This window comes from Cryptomeria japonica, chromosome 4 (genome assembly GCF_030272615.1).
Source record: "Cryptomeria japonica chromosome 4, Sugi_1.0, whole genome shotgun sequence".
Classification (NCBI taxonomy): domain Eukaryota; kingdom Viridiplantae; phylum Streptophyta; class Pinopsida; order Cupressales; family Cupressaceae; genus Cryptomeria; species Cryptomeria japonica.
In genome coordinates, this window is record NC_081408.1 from 769,800,174 (window position 1) to 769,813,882 (window position 13,709).

The following is a 13,709-nucleotide window of genomic DNA, read 5'->3' on the forward strand; positions in this document are numbered from 1 at the left end:
CCTCAACTCAAAAATGCCTCTTGGGTGCACACCATAGACTACTTCAAAAGGGCTTTTATAGGTAGTCCTATTTATGGTGTCATTGTATGCATATTCAGATTGAGAAAGTACTTGATCCCATGTCTACCCATACTCCTTGTTTAGGCACCTCAATAAGTTTCCCAAACTTCTATTCACCACCTCGGTCTTCCCATCTGTTTGGGGATGGTAGGCTGATCCAAAAGAGAGGTTTGTGCCAAGCTTTTGCCATAATGTTTTCCAAAAATGACCCATAAATTTGGAGTCCCTATCTGAAACTATACTTAATGGTAAACCATGTATCCTTACTATTTCCTCAAAGAACAATTGATCTATGTGGCATGCATCATGAGTGATCTTATAGGGCACTAAGTGAGCCATTTTTCTAAATCTATCCATAATGACATAAATGTTGTCATATCCTTGCTTTGTCTTTGGCAAACCTACCACAAAGTCCATGCTAATGCATTCCCAAGGTCTACTTGGTATGGGAAGTGGTTGATACTGTAAGGAAGTAAAGTAGCGGAAACAACTTCCTACACTAAACTTGAGAGGAGGGTAATGCAAAACTTTTTCAGATCATTACAACAGTTACAGAAAATAGAAATAGATATAATAGCATTCATACCACTACACAGTGATTTACGTGGGGAAAACCCTTTCGGGAGAAAAACCCCACACTCCAAAAGCAGCTCAATATTTTATTCAGCAATCAAAAACAGATTACAACATACTTGTAGAGAAAGCTCTTCGTAGGAGTACCACTAATCAGAGATTCAGAGGCAACTCAATAGCCATAAGACTCTCTTACACCCAACCTCTATCTCACACACCTCATAAATAAGAGATACAATACAAGAAACCGTCAAACGGTATTACAAAACCATGGGCTAAAACCACCCAATAAGGTGTAGCCGACCTTATCTCCCTTCTAGATGCCCTATGACATGTTAAAGCACACATCAACATGTGTTGCTCCCTTTTACAGCTCATTTATGTATCCGATACAAATTATTTTTCCTATTTCAGGAGTACAAACTTCCGAAGGCCATAACTTGAGAACCGGGTGTCCGATTGACGAACTGTTTGAAGCGCTGGAAAGCTCACGAAGTGCTCTATCACCTTGTAACCCGCTGCACTGGTTACGGCCACTTTTTAGGGCATTTCGGAGCCTCTAAAGCCCCCAAAATTAAGTTTAAACATTTTATCGCACCCCTCCAAGACGAAAACTTTAATATCTTCAAAACTAGCTGTGACCTTGCGACGCAACTTTACCGGAATGCTTATCTAGCCAACCAGAAGCTTCAGGGAGAGTTTCACACCATTTCATGCTCAAATGAAAACTTACTATAAATAGTAACCTCGCATAAATGCAAGGTTGAGACACCATTTTTCCCAACAGATACAAACCAGCATTTGTTGAAGTACCCTTGGCTTTTTGACAAACTATGCAAGTCTCCACATACCTTTTCACATCTTGATTCATCCTTGGCCAATAATAGAATCTTTGAACCAAGTCTTGAGTCTTATTGACTCCAAAATGACCACTAAGGCTGCCATTATGTTTCTCTTGTATAAGATTTTCCCACATTAAGCCTTTAAGCACACAAAGTTGTCCACCTTTGAACAATAGCCCATTTTGTAAAGTGAAATCTGATTATTCACTATGGAAATGATTTTGATACTCCTAGCATACTTGGTAGGCACTTGAGAAGTCTTCATCCTCTGCATACAAATTTTTAAAAGTATCCACACCTATGCTTCTCAACTGGATTTCTTGGACTATAAAGAGCCTTCTACTTAGTGCATCAGCTACCTGGTTTTGCTGCCCTTTCTTGTGCTTAATGGTGAATTTATAGGCTTGCATATACTCCACCCATTTCATGTGTTTGTGACTGAGTTTGTCTTGGGAATTCAGAAAACTCAATGCTTGGTTATCCATGTATACCATAAATTCTCTGGGTAAGAGATAGTGTCTCCATTTTCTCAATGCTTGCACCAAAGCATACAACTCAAGGTCATAAGAGGAGTATTTCCTCTTGGCATCACTTAGCTTCTCACTATAGAAGGCTACTAGTCTTTCTTCTTAGCTTAGGACAGCACCTACTACAACATTGCTTGCATCACACTCTACAATAAAAAGTTTCTCAAAACTAGGCAACACTAGTACCGATTGGGTAGCTTTCTTCTCCTTCAAGGTCTCAAAACCTTTGTTTGTTGCTTCACCCCACTGAAACTTTGCCTTTACTCCACCTCTAATGGTATCTAACATGGGTGTACATATAGCACTGAATTGCCTAATGAACTTCCTATAGTACCGAGCTAGTCCATGGAAGCTTCTCACCTCTGTTGTTGTCTTAGGAGTAGGCCAATTTACAATGGCTTCCACCTTGCTTGGGTCCATCTTGAGGTTTCCTTGAGACAACACAAACCCAAGATAAACCAACTCCTTCTTGACAAACTCACACTTATCCAAATTCATGGTTATCTTTTCATCATACAATCTTTGTAATACATCTTGTGAATGACTAATATGTGCTACTCTATCGTTACTGAAAATGAGAATATCATCAAAATATACTACCACAAATTTACTTATGAAGTCCTTCATCACCTCATTCATGAGTCTCATGAAGGTGCTTGGAGCATTGGATAAGCCAAATGGCATTACCAGCCACTCATAAAGACCTTTAGTAGTCTTAAATGCAGTCTTCCATTCATCACCCTCCTTAATTCTAATTTGATGATAGCCACTCTTAAGGTCAATTTTGGTAAAGTACTTGGCCTCCCCTAAGCAATCCATTAGGTCTTCTATTCTAGGAATAGGGAACCTATATCTGATGGTGATCCTATTTAAGGCTCTACAATCAGTACACAATCTCCAAGTACCACCTTTTTTTGGTGCCAACACTGTAGGGACAACACAAGGGCTAATACTCTTCCTAATTAGGCCTTGGTCTAAGAGCTCTTGGATTTGCTTGGAAATTTCAACATTTTAATGAGGAGTCATTTTATAGGCTTCTTTATTAGGCAAGGATGCTCCGGGAATGAAGTCTATTTGATGGCTTATGGTTCTTTTAGGAGGTAAGGTGGTTGTTTGTCCTGCACTTACTATACCCTTGAATTTCTTCAACAATTCTTGCACCTCTAATGGTAAATCTTGCTGCTCTTTCTTGTCTTCTTCTTTGGGCTTCATCACAAGTGCAAACCTTATACCTTCACCTTCCTCAAGTGTCTTTAAGAACTATTTTTCACTCACCAAAAGAACATTAGGACATGATGCCCTTTTTCCACCTTCCTCAAGGATAGACTGAATCTTGAATGTGACTCCATCTTTCTTGAATGAGTATGCATTCTTGGCTCCATCATGGATAGCTTGTCTATCAAATTGTCATGGTCTTCCTAATAGAATATGGCATGCATCCATGGGTAGGACATCACATACTACCTTGTCCTGATACCTTCCAATGGTAAAATCCACCCATGCTTTCTCATTAACCAGAAGATGTTGGCCTTTGTTCAACCAAGTGACTCTATAAGGATTGTTGTGAGGAATCCTTTGCAATCTGAGCTTGCTCACTACCTCTTCTGACACAATGTTGTCTGTAGACCCTAAATCAATGATCACTTTGCACACTTTATCCAAAATCTTGCATTTGATCCTAAACAAGGACCTTCTTTGACTAGGCTCTTCTCTAACCAGTTCTTTGATCAAAGTTCTCCTTATCATAAAGTTGTCACCTACTTCTGACTCTAAGACAACTTCTGAAGTCTTATTGCTTGAAGACTCTTCTTGAAGACAAATCACTCTTCTTTCTCCACCATGTGATGATGATCCCTTCTCTGGATACCTATATGCTGGGTGACCAAGTTGGTTACAATGGTAACACTTCATTGTTGCAAAGTATGAGGAACCTCTACCTTGGCCACTGGATATTCCTCTAGAGCCACTGTTGGATCCCCTTCCTCTATTGTATCCTCCTCTACTACTGCCACTATCTTGTTGCTCAATGAGTTTAGACTCTCCTTGTGTTCTTTGTTAAGAACTTCTTCCACCAAAGCCTCCTCTATGGCCTCTATTTTCTTTTCCTCTACCTCTACCTCTACCCCTATTGTTGGTTGAGTCATGTCTTCTTTTTAGTTTTTCCTCCACCTTAAGGGCAAGTTGAAAGGTTTGATGGACTTTTTTTGGGCTCATTAGACTAATTTCTTCTTGGATGTTCCACCGTAGACCATTTAGGTACCTAGCAACCTTGAGACTCTCCTCTTCTACCACATGAGATCTAAGAATAAGTTTGTGAAACTCCTCTGTGTAGCTACTGACATCAAGATCTTTTTGCCTTAATTTTTGCCTCTTCCTATGAATTTGCACTTCATAGTCATCAGGGAGATAGACTTCTATGATTTTTACTAACATCCCTTTCCAAGAAGAGATGGGTGCTTTGCCCATTTTCTTCCTCTCATCTTGTACAAATTGCCACCATGTGAGAGAAGCTCCTCTCATCCTAGAATTGGCTACCTTGACTCTCTGTGATTCAGTTATACCTTCACACTCAAAGTGGTTCTCCATACCTTCTATCTATTCTAGGACCACTTCTGCCTCCATCTTGCTAGTGAACAATGGCAATCCTTCTAGTGATTTGCCACTCAAGGCCTTCAATGCCTTCAATGCCTTCAAGAAAGGTTCTTGCTCTAGGATAGGGTCAGGTTCAGGTATCTTGTCTATCTCTACCACTTCTTTACCCTTACCTTCTGCTCCTTCCACCTTTACCAACACTTCATCATCCTTGGTTTCAATTGCACCAAGCTTACTCTCCAACTCAATCAATTTCTCTTTCAGGAGTCTATTCTCTTCCTCCTGATCATCCACTTTCCTTGCTGATTCAGAATTTGTCACCATGTTGTCTCCAATTGACTCTCCTGACAACAAGGACATCAACTTTACTAGCCCAGATCTTGTAGGCTCTGATACCAATTTGATAGAGTTCACCTAGTCTGCTCAACACTTAGTGATGTTGCTCAATTTCACCAACTCGCTAGGCCTAGTTTCTTTCTAGACCTAAAATCCTTCTCAATCTCTTCTAGGTCTTTCTCTTACTCACTCCAATGTGTTTACTTCAAGTGTCCTTGCTAGGAACCCTACCAATTTGCTATGTTTCCCATATGCTCAATCATGGCTTCTTGGCTCAAATTCATCAAACTGCCCTCCGATGGTCTTGAGATGTTGCAGAGGTGTAGAGGGTTCTTCTCTCATGTCTTTACATGGTTTCAAGGTCCATTTGTGTTTTTCAATCCAAAGGTTTCTTACCGATTTCAAAAATTGGTCTAGAAAAGGCCATAAGGGAAAGAACCCCAATTAGGCCTCCTAGAATTGGTTTTTGAGGTCTTGGGCTAAAATGATCTAAAGGAAACCCAAAATAAAATGGATTTTCTTAAAATATTCACTCAACTCCAAAGTATTTCAGTGGTTTTAAGCTTCCAACCCTTCTTTGCATACACAAACCCCAAAATGAGAATTTCAAGGGCTTCTAGGCACTTGACTGGCAGCAACAAGTAAATCTTATCTTTGGACCTTCAAATGGAACTCTTGAGGCTTCCTCCTACACTATAAAACCTTTAATATCCTATTACAACTTCCCAAAATCTTGGGAATTTCATTTACATTCGCCTCTACAATTTGTGCTAACTTTTCATCTTGCCAACTCTAGTCGAGTTGCTCCTGGGCTCGCCTAGGGCAAGATTCTAAAAATATCAAATGACACTTTCAGACCTTATCCTTTCATATGTAAATTATAAAATGGGTTTCCTACCATGTCCCAAAATTTCGTGATGAACACACGGTGGGATTTTGTGGGGCACCCATTTTAGCAAAAACTGCTAATTACAAGCCAAAACTAGCTACTTGTAAACCAAATCACCTAAACAATAGTAAATGATAAATAAAAATATTTAAAATGAAAATCCTACCCTGAAACACACTACTAAACCTCAATCCATCATTGGATTCATTTATTCAATCCATTAAACCTTCAAAAAATACAAAAATTGACAAAAACAATAAAAGTGCAGTCCAAAATCTTGTATTTTGATTATTGCTTCCAAAATCCAATTACACCAACCTTTGTAAATGTGAAAGAGAGGGATTATATAACCTTACCATATGTGGATTCCTTCCATGGCATTGATAAATCCCTAGCTTCAACGTTGAACTAATTTCAGAACAAAAATTGTCATGACAACAAAAGTTGTCGTGACAATTTTTTGCAACTTTTAGCTTTTTTACATTTTTGATCTCGCCAACCTAAGAGACCTTTCCTAGTCATCACATGTGAAATCTCAAACATGCCTAAGACCTATTTGACCCTCTCTAAGGCTTTTGCCAACATTTGACACTTTTGACCAACAAAAAGGCCAAAAAAAATATACTCAAACACACTATTTACACAAAAATGCAAACCTAGGTAAAATGAACTCCACCTAGGCCTACATTGACAAATTACACACTCTTGGACCCTCCTGGAGTCGTTATTCACTATTGACTTGGCTAGGGTCAGTACAAGCCAAAATTTGTAAAAACAAGAAAACTAGGACCTAGGTGCTCCTGCACCACCTATCCTCATATTAACCACTCCTCATGACTTAAGAAAACTTAAATAATACATTTGTAGGAAAAATAATACCCCCTAACATAAGGAAAAATAAAAAGCTACACCAAAAATGTTGACTACTATGTGGAAACCTAACAATCTCAAGGGGACACTTAGGAATCAAGATAAAAATTCCTTGCATATCTCCTTTATGGATGAAACCTATAAAGTGGAGTGGATTCTCATTAATGCATACACACCTAACAATGTAGTTTCTAGGAGGAATTTTTAGGCTTCTCTTCTTGATGGGAGGAAGAACTTTCAGGACGCATTTTGGATACTTACGGGAGACTTTAAGTCTCCCTTATATCCTTCTAAAAAATGGTGAGGTTCTTAAGACTTCTTTGATAGTATGTTAGATCTCCATGATTTTTTTTCTAAAGAGAAGTTTGTCGACCTCAAGATGGAAGGGAGAAATTATACCTAGGGCTCCAAAATTTGTTCAAGTGATAGCCTCATTCAAGTTAAACCTGATAGATATGTGCTCTTTACCTCGTGGGACATTTCCAAATCATGTTGTCTCTCCTATGAAATTTGTTTTGTCTCTAATCATTGTCTCATCCTCTTTAGATGGGATTTGATTAAAACTAGTTGAATCTTCCCCTTCTGGTTTGAACACATGTGGTTCAATCACCCTAATTTTAGATATTTGATAGTCAATGGTGGAATACCTACTTCATGCATACTTGGAAAAATTCTCTGAGTGAAACCTATAAGAATATTATGACCAGTTGAGCCAAGTTGAGGAATTTAGTAAGATGATAATATTAACCTTGACAATGTCAACTACAATGTGACTTTATATGAGTATTCTTTTGGTTTTTTCTATTTGTTCCTCGGGATTAAGAAATGACTCAAGACTAAGATTAGAAGTTATTTAAGTAGAAGGGTATAATAGGAGAATGCATATATTTGGGTTGACTGTCTTCTATACCTGTTTGCATTATTTATTCAAGTTATATTAGAATGTGATTTGAATTATCTCATTATCTAGGCATTGTCATTAATTTGATTATCATCTTAATACAAGATTTGGATGCATTGGAATATGGGATGATTATCAACCAACTTTACATGTAATTAATTTATATCTTGATAAGATTATAGGCATGTTTGATGAACATAGGTGAGTAGTGGTCTTGTGAATCATGTTTTTTATTAGGATAAAATAAGTTTTGAAGGGGCCCAAAATCCTTACAATCAGAGAGTTGGCATTGAGAAATAGACTAGACTACCTAGCAGTGAACCATAGGTTTTAGAATGGACCTAAAACCATCTGGACTTACAGGCATCCAGATCCCAAAACTCAAAGGCTACAAAAGACATAAAAATAAAAATAGAGGAACCACAACCAACCAAACAACAAATATAAAATATTACAAACCAGGCTGGCCAAAAATGTACGTCTAAAGAAGCAAACAATAAGCCTCTAAAAATAGAGAATGAGGGTTTTAACAGGCACCCTTAGCCAATAAGAAGGGTTTTCCCAGGCTCCGTAACCTGTAACAAAATCTCTAGGCCATAAACGAAGCCTGAACCTAGCCAACAAAAAATTACTTGCCAAAATGGGCCATTGAAAACTGCCAGCATCCAACCTGTCCCTAAGAGGAACAAAAATATAGGGTTTTTCCAGGCTTCCTCAACCCTAACAGTGGGTTTTAAAAGGCTCCCACAACCTGAGAGAGTGGGTTTTATAAGGCTTCGACAACTACTCAAGGCCCAAACAACAACAACATGTCTGGAAGGCACATTCTGGGACGTAGGGTTTTGACGAGGTTCCCAAAACATTCTGCAAAGAAATCCATGAGCGTTTTGACAAGATCCTTCAACCAGCATAGGGTTTTTCTAGGATCCCTCAACCATGAAGGTGGGTTTTACAAGGCTCCCACAACCAGAAACAATGGGTTTTTGATAGGCTCCCAAAACCTTGAACTTGAGAAAGAATAGAGAAGAAAACAAAAAACCTTCCAAAATCAACACCTCAATAGGAGATAAAAGGGAAAAATCAAGAAAAAGACTAATCTTTATTCCCATATAGCCAATAAATAGGGTACCATTAGCTATCTTGAGAAGAACTAATAAAAACATACCCTCCTCTCTCTCCACCTCAATAGAGGTAAAAAGAGGTAAATCCATTGAGAGACCCATCTCAGTACTCATATAGCCAAGAGACAACACACCAACCACTCCCCGACAACATTTCCTAGTATCAACCATAGCAAATATCTTCACCTCAATACAAGATATGTTTTCTCTAGCACCATCCATATTCACCTTTAAAGAAGATAGATCCACCTCTATAGAAAAAACCAGAGAAAACCAAAGATGCTAAGGAAGAAGCAAAAAAATGAGTGAGGAAACCAACCAAAGGGCCAAAAAAGATAGGAACATTCAAAACAACCCACAGTGAAAGAACATCAAACAACAATAGGAGGGCCAAACCACTCAATCGTCCCCTTATAGAGAACCATCTACAAGAAGGAGTGAAAAAGAGAAAGAGGAAAGAATAGACCGCATCCTCCTTGAACAAATCAAAAGCTATAGAAAGAAGAACAAGATTTACAATCTCCCAAAAACAAACCTCCGTGGAGGCCTCTGAAGAAAAATCCCCACAAAAAAAGAGAGTAATGGCAGGCCCATCACTGCAAAACACAACATCTCTAGCTAACCCTGTCACCACCTCAAAATGAAACAAGAGCACCACCAAAGGAAGGCTAGAAGACAAAGCCAAAGTTTTCATCTTCATGGAGAGAAGCAAACCTAGTAGCCTCAGTAAACACAAAACCCTATCTAGAAGATAGGGTTCCAAAGGAGCATCCACAATTGGGACATCAACACATCCCAAACTGAAGCTAGAGAAGGTAGAATAAACCCCAAACACCATCCAATCACTCTACTCATGCTGAAAATAGGAACCCCCAATAGAGACAGTAGGTCGTCTAAGAAAACCCAAACCCCTTGCTTCCTCGGGAGAAAAGTACCAGTCGAAGCACATGTTCTAAAAGAGGAAACCAAAACCAAAGTCATCGTCTTCATCTGCATCATCATCCCATCCTTCGGCCTCCCCTGCAACCTTCACTCATGTCCCCATCCTCACTCCCACTCCCGCCTTCGCCATTCTTGAGAATACCTTTATAGTTTCTGACAATTTTTTTATTAATCAAAAATATCAAATAAAAAAGGTCCATTTATCCTTGTAAATCATGTTTAATCTAATTATATGATTTTGATTATCAAGAGATATGAGATGACATTTTCTTGGTAAGTAGAATTATGAATTTGCATAGATTAACGCATTATTATTTATAAAGGTACTCATGTATTCCTTGGTATGCTCATGTATATGTTGAAATATTTTGCATTCATTGTGTGTCTTTAATGTGTGTATTGGACAGGTGTCGAATATGGGTCAAAAAAGAAGGATGAGTTTCTAGAGAGGTTTAAGTCTCTTCTTTAACTCATTTTTTGGTAATCCGCCTTAAAAGACATTTGGCCAAAGTTTTATTCATCTCTTAGCATATGCTTGCTAAGTGAGTCATTTCATTTTCACTCTCTTCCATATCTTAGTGTCATTACAATAGCATCATAGATTTTAGATACACTAAGTTGCACCAGATTCCATCCCTTGCCAATTTCGAGTCACTAAGCATCCTCATGTAGGGCCAGCAATTCTTCATGTTAAGAAGAACTCGAGGGAAGCATAAATGCTTCACAGTTGGGCGATAAAGCACTCCAACAGTGTTCTCACCTGTGGTTTTCTCGTGGGAGATAGATGTTGGGAGCACCTATCAAGATGATTATTTAATTATATTTTATGTATACATTGTAATTGACCTTATGGTCTCTTGTAACTAAAGTAAATTTCTTATGTTTTGCCAATCTCTTGACTCATGTAAATAGAACTTATATCAAATTGTAACTTCTTGCATCTATTTAGTGTAATTTGAGCAAGGTGTATTAATTAATGTTTGACTATGTGTAATTGTAATGTATGTGGCCTTAACATGGTAGAGTAAAATTGTAAATGTAATTTAATGTAATTTAATGACCTATGTTTAAAACATGGAAAAATGTCAAAAACTTAAGAAATGAAAATACAATATGATATTTCTTAAAAAGAAAATCTTGTTTTATTATTTCATGTCAAATATAATGCATAGAGATAAGAATAAGTAAAAATTTAAAAAAATACATAAAATTGAAAACAATTATTTTACTTTTATTTATGTAAAAAACAAAAGACTAAATAGTACTAAAATAATATATCTATTCAATTTAAAAAGTAAAGACATTCCAAATTTTTAATCTGAGCCCAACTGACGAACATTTTTTTACATCGACGGCCATGAATCAAAAAGTTGAACGGATTGGAAGATGCATCGACGGCCATGAATCAAAAAGTTGAACGGATTGGAAGATGCATCGACGGCCATGAATCAAAAAGTTGAACGGATTGGAAGATGCGTGAATAGAAATGCAGCAACCAAATGAATTCCGCCAAAATGCAAAATGCAAAATGCGTGAATGGCGAAGGTGCGAAATGCGTGAAAGGCAAAAATGCGAATTGCGTGAATTGTGACCGTAAATAATCCTCCCATTATCTTGCATGCCTTGCACTGCTGTGAGCCGTCGATCTCAAAAAAGGTCGTCTGGCTTCGGCGTAATAAGAAGCCCTAACCCTAGAATTTTCCATAAAGGAGGAACTCGAACCCTTATTTAAAGGCAAGCCATTCATTTGCTGCAGATGCATCTTAAGTTCTGAGCCTTGATTAAGAGAGCGGGTTGTATTGAAACGTTGTTGAAATGTAACGTTTCAAAATGAAGATGTAGGAAGCTGGATATAATTTACTTTGTTTCTTTTGGTTTTTTTCATTGCTTTGTGCTAAACTCAAAAGTTTTTTTAATCATAATAGCAATTTTAACTTTGTGTATTTGTTTCAGCCGTATACCTGGAGGCTATTGTTTCTTAGAGTGGGTGGAATTGGAAAGAGAATATACTGGTATTGTGCACCAACCTTACCTCTAAGTTGTTTGTGACATCAATAAATATCCTCTAGACATATTTGACATTATTGTAATGCCCATTAGGCTCATTAATTCTATAGTTTCCTTTTTTGACTTTCTTGCATGCATTTATTTATGCAGTTGTATTATTGGTGAATGACTTGTAAGAGCAGCAAAAGTTTTAAATCTCCATCAATTTATGGACAATCGGAAAACACGCGAATGCTAAAATTTAATACTGAGGTGTTTAGTGTCCACCATTTTCTCTATAAATGCATTACAAATATGCAAATGAGAAATAAAAATATCTTGAAATATAAATCAATATTTCGCATCATTTTCAATCCAATGTTTGAAATTATCTAAATTATCAAATGCTTAGTTGAGGATTTTCTAATGGAGAGTATAACTTTGTGTAATAAGGGACATCATATAGTCAATATAGTCAATATATAAGATAAAAGTAATATTGTTTAGCTTTAATCATGGCAGCAATCTTGTGCATTAACTTTGAAGTAAAAGATAATTAATCCAGTAGATGCCAATGTGAACTAGATCCATTAGATCCATTATATCTCACAATGAACTCTTGTAAATCCTTGAAACAACTGTGCTTTACAGTTATCACATTTACTCCATTACAATGCATGTTTAATTCATTCAGTAAAACATTTGCTCCAAAATACTCCTAGAAGATTTAATCTACCTTCTTTCAAAAGAAAATGTTTTGGGAGTGTATAATCTGCTTCTAGATGGATTGCCATGATTATTATCTACCAAGCTTCCTTTGCTGGTAAAAGGTGTATTTGAGAAACTAACTCAATTATAATGCATGTTTAACCCTGCAACGGCCTACAATGGATCTGAAATTTCAAAAAAAAAAATCTGAATCATTTTCCAAAATTAATTATGTTTGTCGAGGCTTCAATTGTATTAACTGAAAATTACTATTAATTTTAAAATTGCATGTATAACTGAAAATTTCACTGGCTATGTATATTTTTTAAAGGAGAGTAGAAATAAATTCATAAAAATGCATTTATATTTACAATTTTTTAAAATTAAAAATTTAGGGAAGATTGATAATAAAAGTTCTTCATTCTGTATGAGCAAAACAATACAAATTTATCAATTATAAGGTGTATTTCATAATCTTCTGAGTGGTTTTAGCGAAGCCCATGGCAACCTCAAATGGTTATTTTCATAAGGTTATTATACTACTTTTCTGTAATGAATGAGAAAGATTATTTTTGGTTTGTACTTATATTTTTGTTATATGTACACTTTTTAACTTTGTTAGGTAAATGTTTTCAAATTTATTGGTGAGCATTTTTACATTTTTATTTTTTACAATATTTAAGGTTTGTGCATCTTGATATGCATCCTTAAATATTTTCCAGTGTTTTTTAAAATGAATAATCTCATTTATCCTATGAAATATTGTCTGATAAATTGGACTTGAATATATTTATAAGGGTTAATTGTATTCTTTAAGATTTTCTTTATAGATCACTTAATGTTTTAAATATATTTATATTTATTGATTTTTTATATTTTAATTATATATATTTTTTAAAATATTTATATTTTCAACAAAGTTTGCATCTTAATACATTAATATGAAATATGCTTTTCAAAGATAGAAGTTAAATTATGAAACATTACATTTTTTTATCATATTTATCATAAAATTGATAAATTGTACTCTGAATAAATTAATAAGGGTTCATTGTATTTTTTAGATTTTCTTCATTGATCACTTAATGATTTAAATGCATTTATATTTATTGATTTTATATATTTTAATTCTATTACTTTTATAGATATGTAGATTTCAATAGGGTTTACATCATAATACATTAATATGTAAAATTGTCCGTTTCAAAGATAAAACAATTTCTACAAACAAATGCACCTAATACCTTTTATAATGAAACCACCATATAAAAAAATTATATTATCCTAATGATGGTAAATTTTCATACAATTTAATTGTTTTGAAATGAGCTCTATCAGTGGAGAGTGAGAATTTTCATACAT

At 36.0% G+C, this 13,709-nt stretch overlaps 1 long non-coding RNA gene across 2 annotated transcripts; it reads left to right on the forward strand.

The window, feature by feature from the left end:
- Positions 1 to 11,299: 11,299 nt before the first annotated feature.
- Positions 11,300 to 12,005, forward strand: LOC131033462 (uncharacterized). 2 transcript variants are annotated; one of them, XR_009103616.2, is made up of 3 exons: positions 11,300 to 11,491; positions 11,607 to 11,665; positions 11,811 to 12,005. It is a non-coding gene; the product is annotated as an uncharacterized LOC131033462 (long non-coding RNA). The 2 variants fall into 2 exon arrangements; XR_009103617.2 differs by having other exon boundaries at positions 11,607 to 12,005.
- Positions 12,006 to 13,709: the final 1,704 nt, after the last annotated feature.